Here is an 11,908-nt window from a genome sequence, read left to right on the forward strand (position 1 = left end):
TTCTGAGCTGTTCTAAGCATCAGTGTACTGCTGCCTATTATTCTGATGCTGATCTCCTATTCTTCTGTTGTTATTCAATTCTCAGGTACCCTTGTTATCCCTAATAGCATGAAGCTTCACTCAATGTACCTGAACACCTGTGAAATCCAAATGATGAAATTTCTCTACCATACAACTCTGTTTTGCTTTCATTATTAGTTCAACATGTAGCTGTAGGTTCATTATTGATTTATGTTAATTAGGATTGTTTGGATTTGTTTCAATTAAACTATAAGCCTCTGGACTGTTGATTCTAAGACTGTGCTAAGTAAGATTATTAGACTCCTTTTGTAAAGGACTATGAATTAATTTGAGTTCAATCGTGAATAGCCTGAGAGTCATGTCTAGTGGTGTTAGGTTCGATGTAAATTGGTGTTGCTTTCCATGTTGCCATATATTACTTTAGAATTGGGAATCAAAAGCAATTAACAATATTGGAATATACTAGCCTGTTAAAGCTGCTACAAAATAACGTGTATTGGTCTTAAAGTGCTCTTAAGTGTTAGGTGTTACATTACTGCAAGGTTAATTGTTGGACTATGATTGAGGTGTGGCCTGTTTGTTAGTTTAGCTGTTAGTCATCAAAAATGCGTTTTAAGTCCTTTCATTACTCTACTCATGCTTGAATCCCTGTTTAAGTGTTAACAAGTGTAAATGGATTTATAAGTCAATCTTTATTAATTGATATCACATCTTGAGTAAAATTGATCATCAAGCCCTCCCTCTTCATTTCTTTAATAATCAATGGAGCTTTGGGCTCATGTTGACTGGATTGAAATACTGGGCTCAAACGCAGGCCCAGCAGAAATGGTCAGGCCTACGCAGCAGGTTTTTAGACCTGGGCCCAAGAGCAACATTAGAAGCCCTGCGCTGGGCCAGCTCTCAATGCAACCTAGCAGCATTTGTATGCTTCATGGGCCAAACTTTTAAGGTCCAGTGCGGTTAGGAGCTGACACCTTTAAAAAATTATATTAGGAATATGGAAGTTGATTCACAAATATAAAATTGGGCTTTGAATTAGGTAGCAAGTTCGAGCTAAAAGGGTCCTCCCCTTTTGTTTGAATTTGAACTTGAACTTGAGGCCCAGATTTATAAATATGAATTAACCAGTTGTTTTCTTTTGAGACAAATTCAATAAAAATCATAGTTAATTTAGGATTGGCCTTTAAATAAAAATGATGAGATGAGCCTCGTTAAACCAAATAAATAAACTACGGGGCCCTCAATAAATATCATAATAAGCACTTAGAATTCAGGTGAACCGTTTAGCGAATTTCACGGTTTTCCCCAAAGATAATAAACGCGTAGTTGCTTTAGGCGCGTATTTTAATAATATTACTTTCCTAAATGCGGGTGCACATTTATGTGACCCAAATCTAAATCTCAACGAAGTCGAAATGCGTCAAAAACCACGGGTGCACTGGTGTGACATGGTTCGAGATACATTTTCACGACGTTGCAATTCTTATTAAAAAGACATAAAATAAAAGCGGTTAAAATAAAAGGCACATAGGTTAGAACATGTTCTAAAATCAGATAAAAGCAAATACAACAGTTGAGCGACCGTGCTAGAACCACGGAATCCGGGAATGCCTAACACCTTCTCCCGGGTTAACAGAATTCCTTACTCGGATTTCTGGTTCACAGACTGTTAACAGAGTCATAATCTCCTCGGATCGGGATTCAACCGGTGACTTGGGACACCATTAATCTCCCAAGTGGCGACTCTGAATATTAATAATAAATCCCGTTCCGATTGTCCTTTAATTGGAAAAACTCCTTTAAACCCTTGCGGGTGTAGTGAAAAAGGAGGTGTGACAGCTCTGGCGACTCTGCTGGGGAGAAGAACCCAGAACTTTGGTTCAGGGTTCAGAATTCGAGCTTAGATACATTGTTATAATTGGCTTTATCTGATTTTCCTACATGTTTCATGCTAAATGTGCAAAATGTTGCTTTTTACCGCTTTGATATGATCTGAACTGTATATAAACTGTGCCGAAACCCTTCTCTTCTCACCTCCGGGGATGTGCTTACTGGTTGAGACTCCCTATTCTGTTAGTGTCAATACCCTGAAATAAGAAAGAGGCCGGACAAGTTACTAAGCCGGATGGCCTTTTGGTTCCCGGTACGTAGCCCCCTCCTCGACTCGAGTTGTCCGCTCGGGTACACAGTCTAGAACACATACCCAGGTTTTGAACCTAGAAGAACTTGACTTCATGCCGGATCCCTAGTAGGAACACTTATTTGCATCACATGCATATGACTTAGGGGACTCAACACAGGGTTTGGGTCCGTCTAGGACAGGTGTACCCGGAATAATGGACCATCCTGCTGCATCCTATTTGTGCATTTATCTGTTTGGGACCCGCATGCTGACCGGCTTTGAATATTTGGGAAAAAGTGGAAAAACCAAAAGAGAAAATAGCAGTGTAGAGAGTTAAGTTCTTATATTAGAAAAAACTAATGTCCAAGTAGTGCCGAAATGCTGCCGAATTTTTGAGAAAATGAAAAAAAAGAAGAAAAGTTCTTTTTAGTTTGCCAATGGAAAAGAAAAACAAAAAGAGTTTTATTTTCACATTAGTTTATTTTATTTACCACCGAAAAAGAAAATATAAAAAAGAATCTTGCTTTCAGAAATAGTGTATTCGCCAACAAAAACAAAAAAAAGAGTCTTGTTTTCAAAAATAGTTAGATTTATCTTCCCGAACTACGCTGGTTTGATTCTCACCGGATGTGAGATACGTAGGCAACCCTCATCGGGTCCAACCTCCCCTTTTCAAAAATAGCCAAAAATGCCAAAATTTTTTAATTTCATCAGGAATAAGTCGGGTGCCCCCATTCTTGTTTAAAATAAGCCGAATGTCCCCAAAAAGGGCGCCGGAAGGCTGTTTTTGCAAGAATAGCCACCTTGAGTCATTTTTTAACGGTTAGCAGGCACAACCTTAAAATCTTCTTTATGAAGTGCTGAAAGGCCGTATCCGCAATACCGGCTGTTTGTTTAAATTGGAACTTTGAACAGAGATTGTGCCATTTTTTTCTTTTAGGTCAAAATAAGTGATTAAATCACCTTAATAAATGTGCAGGATGAGCACGATTCAAAATAAGGGGAACTTGCATATAGGCCCGCGGCGAGACCGAACGATGTCCCGCGGGAGCTTTTCTTTGGACCGTAATGTGGGCTTTTGGATAGGGTTAGAAAGAAAGGGTATTAAAGGCTCAAAACAATTTCATCATGGGTTCAAAATTACAACTTTCGGAATCAGATTTCCCACAGCAACCACAACTTCTGCCCCAACTTCTTCCTTGGGGACTTTGGACTTTTATTTCGGTGTGACTGAACCTCAGAGGGACGCTGCCTACGTACCCTTTCGAGATCAAGTCAAACGTAGTTCAGGCCATAGAACTACTTTATTGTTGCGATCTTTCTTCCGCTTTTCTTTTCCTTTCTTTTCATTCTTTTCTTTTCCTTCTCTTTTCTTTTCTTTTCTTCTCTTTTCTCTTTTTACTTTTTCTTTTCTTTTCTCTTCTTTTCTTTTCTTTCCTTTTTTTTTTTCTCTTTTTGCTTTTCTTTTCTTTCCTCTTCTTTTGTTTTCTTTCTTTTCTTTTCTTTTTTTTTCTTCATTTTCTTTTTCACTATTTTTCTCTTATTTCTCCACTTACTTTCCCTGCTTGGGCTTACGAGTTTTATTATTGATTCCGAAAGAGGGGTATGCAAGAAAATAACCGAGGCTCAAAGGGGGTAACAAAGGATAAAGTGTTTGGATAGCAGAATAAAATGCCTTCGTCATTCCAATCTCCAAAACATGCCAAGTACAAACTACACAGTTAAACAAGCTGAGGAAAACACACATAACACCCTTTGATTGATTCACATATGTGCCTTCTGTATTTGTCAATTACCTAGCACCATTGAACAACAATCTCGGTACCACGAACGGTCCCTGTAGACTTGGGGTAAGCCTGCCTTTGGCTTGAAACCGATGCGGCATGATGTATCTCAATAGTGTTTCTTTATGTTCTATCTGCCCCCCAGTTTCACTTGTCTTGGGCTTGAAGTGATCTCAAAATGCCTTTACTTATTTCCCTTGAATGTCCTTACGTCTTCAATATTGTTTCATTGCTTCCTTACTAAACTGACTTTTAAAACAGGCTGAAAATTATGCGTGCATGTCACGTCACTAGAACTAGCATGAAAAGAATTGCAGAGGGAGAAGGGAACTAAATAAAATGACTAGAAATGGCGGGAAACAGAGAATTGCATTAGACTGACGGTGAAAGGATTTAAACAACAAAACAAGCGAACTAGACTAGCGTTACAACCCTTGAACAAACCTAGACAGCACTTCACAAGCTACTACGACTAAACAAAGCAAAGTGAAAAGATAGAAGGATTTGAGTCACAAGATAATGTCCGGATTACAACCCTGAAAATAACCCGGACAACAGAAATGACAACAAAATAAACCACCAAGACTCCGGAAGACGGAACGCTTTTCCAACTACCAAACTTGACATCTTAGCCACTAGATTGCCCATCAAAGTTGCTGGGGCCTTCATGCACCGAGTTTCCGAGAGTATTCTTATACTCCCTGTCGCCATGGATATTTCCTACAACATGTGCCCCATCATGTGTAGGTAAAGGATTCTGTGCAATATTCTGGATGCCACTGTCCTGGACCGCAATTATCCCTTCCTGAATCATTCTTTCTATCTCTCTTTTCAAATCTCGGCAACCTTCGACATCGTGCCCCTGGGCACTGGAATGGTATTCACACCTTTTAGAAGGATCAAAGCTTCTTGCACGCTTGTCCACATGATTCGGAGGAACCGGTGTAATCAAGTTATAATGCTTTAGTTTCTCAAACAAGTCAGCATAGGACTCATCGATGGGGGTGAAAGTTTCCTGCTTCTGTGCCCTTTCTTACCTGAAATTTTGGTTAGCCCGCAAACTTGCTCCAGGGGGAGTCTTGTAAGCTCTTGGAGATGGGTATGTGTTTTGAGTTGGGTAGGCATTTTGTGGAGTGGGTGCGTGCCATTGCGCCTGGGTAGGATGTTGGGGATATGTATGGGCATGGTGGACAGAGAAGTGGGAACTACGTGGTGGGTAANTGAAGGTTTTTACCAATAAGACTCTCTCATTTTGATCTCTCTCAGCTTTCATCACCTTGGGGGTACCCGTGAGGGTTCTCATCAACAAGACTTTCTCATTCTTCATTTCCTTCGTTTGGACCGGAGTGTTGCCCCTGATATGATTCACCTCTGCTGACTTGACTCGGTATTTCTTGAAGACTGATCGGAAGGTCTTTCTTTGGACCGTAATGCCGGCTTTTGGACAGGGTTAGGAAGAAAGGGTATCAAAGGCTCAAAACAATTCAACATGGGTTCAAAATTACAACTTTCGGAATCAGATTTCTTACAACAACCACAACATCTGCCCCAGTTTCTTTCTTGGGGACTTTTGAATTTTATTTTGGTGTGACTGAACCTCAGAGAGAGGCTGCCTACGTACCCTTTCGGGATCAAGTCAAACGTAGTTCAGGCGACTACTTTGATTGTTGCGATCTTTCTTCCGCTTTTCTTTTCCTTTCTTTTCATTCTTTTCTTTTCCTTCTCTTTTCTTTTCTTTTCTTCTCTTTTCTCTTTTTACGTTTTCTTTTCTTTTCTCTTCTTTTTTTTTCTTTCCTTTTGTTTTCTCTTTTTGCTTTTCTTTCTTTTCTCTTCTTTTGTTTTCTTTCTTTTTTTTTTGTTTCTCTTCTTTTTCTTTTTCACTGTTTTTCTCTTGTTTCTCCACTTACTTTCCCTGCTCGGGCTTACGAGTTTTATTATTGATTCCGAAAGAGGAGTATGCAAGAAAATAACCGAGGCTCAAAGGGGTAACAAAGGATAAAGTGTTTGGATAGCAGAATAAAATACCTTCGTCATTCCAATCTCCAAAACATGCCAAGTACAAACTACACAGTTAAACAAGCTGAGGAAAACACACATAACACCTTTTGATTGATTCACATATGTGCCTTCTGTATTTGTCAATTACCTAGCACCATTGGACAACAATCTTGGTACCACGAACGGTCCCTGTAGACTTGGGGTAAGCCTGCCTTTGGCTTGAAACCGATGCGGCATAATGCATCTCAACAGTGTTTCTTTATGTTCTATCTGCCCCCCAGTTTCACTTGTCTTGGGCTTGAAGTGATCTCAAAATGCCTTTACTTATTTCCCTTGAATGTCCTTACGTCTTCAACATTGTTTCATTGCTTCCTTACTAAACTGACTTTTAAAACAGGCTGAAAATTATGCGTGCATGTCACGTCACTAGAACTAGCATGAAAAGAATTGCAGAGGGAGCAGGGAACTAAATAAAATGACTAGAAATGGCGGGAAACAGAGAATTGCATTAGACTGACGGTGAAAGGATTTAAACAACAAAACAAGCGAACTAGACTAGCGTTACAACCCTTGAACAAACCTAGACAGCACTTCACAAGCTACTACGACTAAACAAAGCAAAGTGAAAAGATAGAAGGATTTGAGTCACAAGATAATGTCCGGATTACAACCCTGAAAATAACCCGAACAACAGAAATGACAACAAAATAAATCACAAAGACTCCGGAAGATGGAGCGCCTTTCCAACTACCAAACTTGACATCTTAGCCACTGGATTGCCCATCAAAGTTGCTGGGGCCTTCATTCACCGAGTTTCCGAGAGTATTCTTATACTCCCTGTCGCCATGGATATTTCCTACAAAATGTGCCCCATCATGTGTAGGTAAAGGATTCTGTGCAATATTCTGGATACCACTGTCCTGGACCGCAATTATCCCTTCTTGAATCATTCTTTCTATCTCTCTTTTCAAATCTCGGCAACCTTCGACATCGATGGGTCCACGATACTGGCGTCTGACTCTTGCCCTGTCATGTTGATTTTGGTTTTTGCTCGGGTGTTGCAGGGATGGGTTGCCAGGATGCCGACTGCCTTTTGTCCTCGTGTTGTGAAGAGGAGTTACCACTTTAAAACCACAAACTAACCACCTTCTGGTATGACATGACAAAATGAGACCATCCTATTTGTGGGGGCTATGTACGCACAAGGTGACAAAAGTCCGTACGTAGCTAGTAATTATGCTATTGTCCAGATAGTCTAGGACCCATACCATGCTATACATACGATGTTTGCACCCTACTTGTTAACTTAATTGCTTAAGTCATATTGGAACTTGATAAAGGAATTGAAAAAGGTTAAATATCACTTACTTGAAGTTATGGACGAGTCACTTGACTGTTATTGAATTGGTGTTTCTTTAAATATTGGCCTCTTAATAAATCTTGAACCGATTGTTATACAGTATTTTCTCTTTTCGTGGAGTGGGCCGAACGCCTCGGTAGCAGATAGATGCATTTATGGTTCGTGTCGTTCGTCCCTCGGCGGTGCATAGTTTAAATATTTTTATGTTGGATCGGGTCGTACGACCTCGGCATAAATTACGTGTTATAAATCTTTGGAACCAATTATAATTGATATTGTTTCATTGGATTGAGATATAAAATGTTAAATGATGGGAATAAATTTGGGATTTACTATTAGTGAAAGGATTGTTTATTATTTTCTGTTATTTAGCGTTCAGCTATAATTATGTAATCCATGCTTAGTTATAATTTTGACATTTTACTGTTAGCCCATAGTAAGTGTCAAAGACGATCCCTCATTACTATTTCTTCGAAGTTAGACTGGATACTTACTGGGTACATGTGATTTATGTGCTCACGCTACACTTCTGCACTAAATGTGCACGAGGTAGGTGCATCTAGATATCAGTCTAGCGCGCATCCTTAACTACTACTACGAGACTTCGCGGTGAGCTGCCTTCTGAGCCCGTTCTGCAGCAGCCGAAGTCTTTCTTTTGCTTGTATTTTCTGCCTATTTCATTTCAGACAGTAGTGTAGTATTCTTTTGTATTTCACTTATTTTGCATGCTTTAAAATCTTGATCTTTCATTTTTATTAAATTCTTACTTTTTATTTATGCAAAACTAAAAATCAACTATTTTAAAACTTCAAAATAAAGGATCATAGATTAGTTCACTGTAGGCTTGTCCAGCGGTAACGTTGGGCGCTATCACAGCCTATAGGAGAAATTGGATCGTGACAACATGGTATTAGAGCACTAGGTTCACGTAGGTCTCACAAGTTATGAGCAGGCCTAATAGAGTCTTGTGGATCGGTGCGAAACCGTCTGTACTTATCTTCGAGAGGCTATAGGGTGTTAAAAAATTACTCTTTCTTCATCTCCTATCGTACATTTGATGTTATACTAAGTTTCTTTCTCTTATTCTCTCACAAATGATGAGAACGCGCACGGTGGATATTCCAGACCCGGGAGGAGCTTCTCCCCATGTTGCTAGAGGCAGAGGCAGAGGCCGGGGGAGACATCAGCCCGAGGTAGGGATCGAGGAATTCCCAGAGTTGCCCCAGCTATACCACAACCGGATCCAGTAGAGGATCCCACTATTAAGGAGCAGGGAGCCTGCAGTAGAGCCAGCCCCGGCAGATTTTATGTCAGCACCGGGCTTTCAGGAAGTTATGGGTCGTATGCTGCGGCTGATAGATACTTTGCCCCTTACTGGTTTATTTCCAGCGGACCCAGCCACATCTCAGGCGGGAGGGGGATCACATACCCATATTGCTCAGGCTTCGGGATATGCAACTGTCGTATATCAGACCCTAGGTGTACTACCCGTGGGAGGAGCCCAGCCAGTTACAGGAGCTATACCTGAGCCTAAACCAGCTGCGGCCAGCGAGCTGCAGAAGCTATTGGATAGATGGACCATGCTTCACCCTCCTGTCTTCGAAGGTGAGCGACATGAGGACCCCCAAGACTTCATTGATAGGTGCAGGGACAGACTGCACACCATGAGTATATCAGAGTCCCATGGGGTAGATTTCACTACTTTCCAGCTGGAGGGCAGGGCCCGTAGATGGTGGCAGTCACATCTTCTCGGCAGGCCAGTAGGTTCTCCTCCCATGACTTGGGATCAGTTCACACGCCTTTTCTTGGATAGTTATATTTCACCCTCCCATAGGGAAGAGTTGCGGTTTCAGTTTGAGCAGCTCCAGCAGGGTCAAATGTTAGTTCCGATTATGAGGCAAGATTCTCTAAGTTGTCTCGTCATGCACTTATGATACTTTCTACTGATGCGGAGAGAGTATGGAGGTTTGTTGCGGGGTTGCACTCAGGTATTCAGGCCACTATGGCCCGGGAGGTTGAGATGTGGACTTTTTATCAGCTAGTGATGGAGATAGCTCGGAGGATTGAGGGTTACCGTTAGATAGGTAGAGAGCAGATATAGTAGGACAAGTAGGTCTGTTATTCTCGAGAGTTTAAAGGTGTCCCGGTTGGGGACAGAGGTCAGTTTGGGAGAGGTCAGCCTAGCAGGCCCACATATCCAACACCGCCGCCTCCTCAGGGTGCTCCAGTTCGACCCTATTTCAGTGCCATGCCAGAGAGTTATTACCGCCCACCAGCTATTGAGGGTTCTTCTAGTGGGTATTCAGGCCATCAAGGTCAGGCTTCAGGTCATCAGATCATCGTATTGAGAGGTTATTTCGAGTACGGAGATCTCAATCATGTGCGAAAATTCTGCCCCAGGCTTCGAGGCAAGGCAATGTAGTAGGGCCAGCAGCCTGTGATTAGCACACCAGCTGTCCGATCGCCCAGATGCGGAGGGCAGGCGGGTAGCGACCGTCCTAGAAGTGAAGTCCAGACAGGTGGAGGTCAGCCAACTATAACCCAGCCAGTTGGGCTCCAGCTAGGTTCTATGCTTTTTCGGTCAGACCAGATGTAGTGGACTCAGATACCGTGATCACAAGTATTATTTCTATCTGCGGTAGAGATGCTTCAGTATAATTTGATCCAGGGTCTACCTATTCATATGTGTCATCTCTGTTTGCTCATTTCCTGGATGTTCCTCGTGAGTCCTTGGGCACTCCTGTTTATGTGTCCACTCATGTGGGTGATTCTATTATTGTGGATCGGATCTATCGATCATGTATGGTCACATTATGTGGTTACAAGACTAGATTGGATCTTCTGTTGCTTGATATGACCGACTTTGGGGTTATCCTGGGCATGGACTAGTTATCCTTATACCATACCATCCTAGATTGCCATGCCAAGACTGTTACCTTGGCGATGCCAAAGTTGCCTAGATTGGAGTGGAAGGGTTCGTTTGTTAGTGAATCTAGCTGGGTTATCTCTTTTCTGAAGGCTCGACATATGGTCGAGAAAGGTTGTTTGGCTTATCTAGCTTATTCCTTGTGAGATCAAAGAGCAAAATCAGTAAGCCTTTAAGCTTTATGATCAAATAAGCGTCGCTTTGCACCAAATTGAATAATGTTGGCACATGCCTAACGTGTATATGAAGAGGAAATAACAGCACAAACTGCACTTTTATTAGTGACTTCCTGATACCCAATCATTAGCACAGAAACAACTCAAACAAGTAAGGAAAAACTGCCAAAAATTGGATAATGGCATATGAAACCTCAACATTTTACTGGCAATGCTGGGTAAAATATCCCATCTCGAGAGTGCATTGAAATTACAATATACACACACAACAATGAAGCACTAATTTACAAATCACTTATCTTCATCCTTACAGCTTTGAAGCTGCAGCCTTGTCTACAAACGAAACCAATTCTCCTTCAGGTGAAACCATCTGCACAGGCAGCAAATCAGAACTTTCACTATCACCTAGTTATTTATGCACTACATCTGCCTTCCCAGCACCTGCAACAACAAGAGCGATATTTGCCGATGAGTTTATTACAGGAAATGTAAATGTAATCCTTTCCGGTGGAGGTTTTGGAGATTCCTTGATGAATGTGACCCACTTCTCTTTCTCATGGACAAGAGGATGCCCCGAAAATAAGGAAGCTACATGCCCATCGGGACCCATACCCAATAGCATCACATCAAATTTTGGAAATCCAGTAGCGTCAGATATGTCTACAATCTTTTTACCAAGTGTCTTAGACAAGTCTCATAATCATCTGCCGCACCCTTTACTGTTAATGCATCGTTTATGGCATACACATTGCCACTAGGAATAGGTATCTGCCCAAGAGAAAGAAAAGGTGGGCCTAAAAGCTTAATAAATAGAATTAATTAAGACGTGAAATGAGAAAAGTTAAGATGTAAGGAGAAGAGTGATGAAGCAAGAGCTCGTTCATCATTCTTAATAAGATCAAACCGCTTAGGCAGTTTTGTTTGACTATTACGAACAATTCCTAATCTAAAAGATGCTCTCAGCAGCCATGCATCTCTGAAGTCTTTTCCGAAAAGAATTTGGTAATTTAGTTTGTAATCATCTTCATTTCAAATAGTCTGTAGCTTTGGAGATGCTGGGGCTGCCAGATAAGATGGCACAGCTCAGAGCAAGTCCATTGAACTTGCTATAGTTACCGAAGAGCCTTCACTGAAAGTGTATAAGCCACGATTGAAGATGTATTTCAAATCCCTCTTAAATCATACTAAGCTGGAGTTCAGCAAAGTCAACATAAGTTCAAACTGCTCTTATAAACAAGTCTACATGGTACCGATTGAGGGCAATTTTACAAAATCATAAATCCCCAGAGGCTGCTCCATTGAGAACGATTTCAAGGTCGAGAAAGCCTCAAGTCAACAGGACTGTGGCGAGCAGGTATGGAAGTACATATGCTCCATTATTGAGAATACACACCCTACAATTCGGGAGGACTGCAATTAGGAGGGCAAAAAAGTGGTCGTCCCTGGTCCCTGTTTGACCAAAAAGTGTTAAACCTTTTGTTAAACTAATTAATGATGAAATAAAGGATAAATCTTAGCCAA

General features: G+C 41.3%; 1 pseudogene; it reads right to left on the reverse strand.

Annotated features, from left to right (window-relative positions):
• Positions 1-10,694: 10,694 nt before the first annotated feature.
• LOC109208985 lies at positions 10,695-11,686 on the reverse strand (annotated as a pseudogene).
• Positions 11,687-11,908: the final 222 nt, after the last annotated feature.

Source organism: Nicotiana attenuata, unplaced genomic scaffold, assembly GCF_001879085.1.
Source record: "Nicotiana attenuata strain UT unplaced genomic scaffold, NIATTr2, whole genome shotgun sequence".
Taxonomy (NCBI): domain Eukaryota; kingdom Viridiplantae; phylum Streptophyta; class Magnoliopsida; order Solanales; family Solanaceae; genus Nicotiana; species Nicotiana attenuata.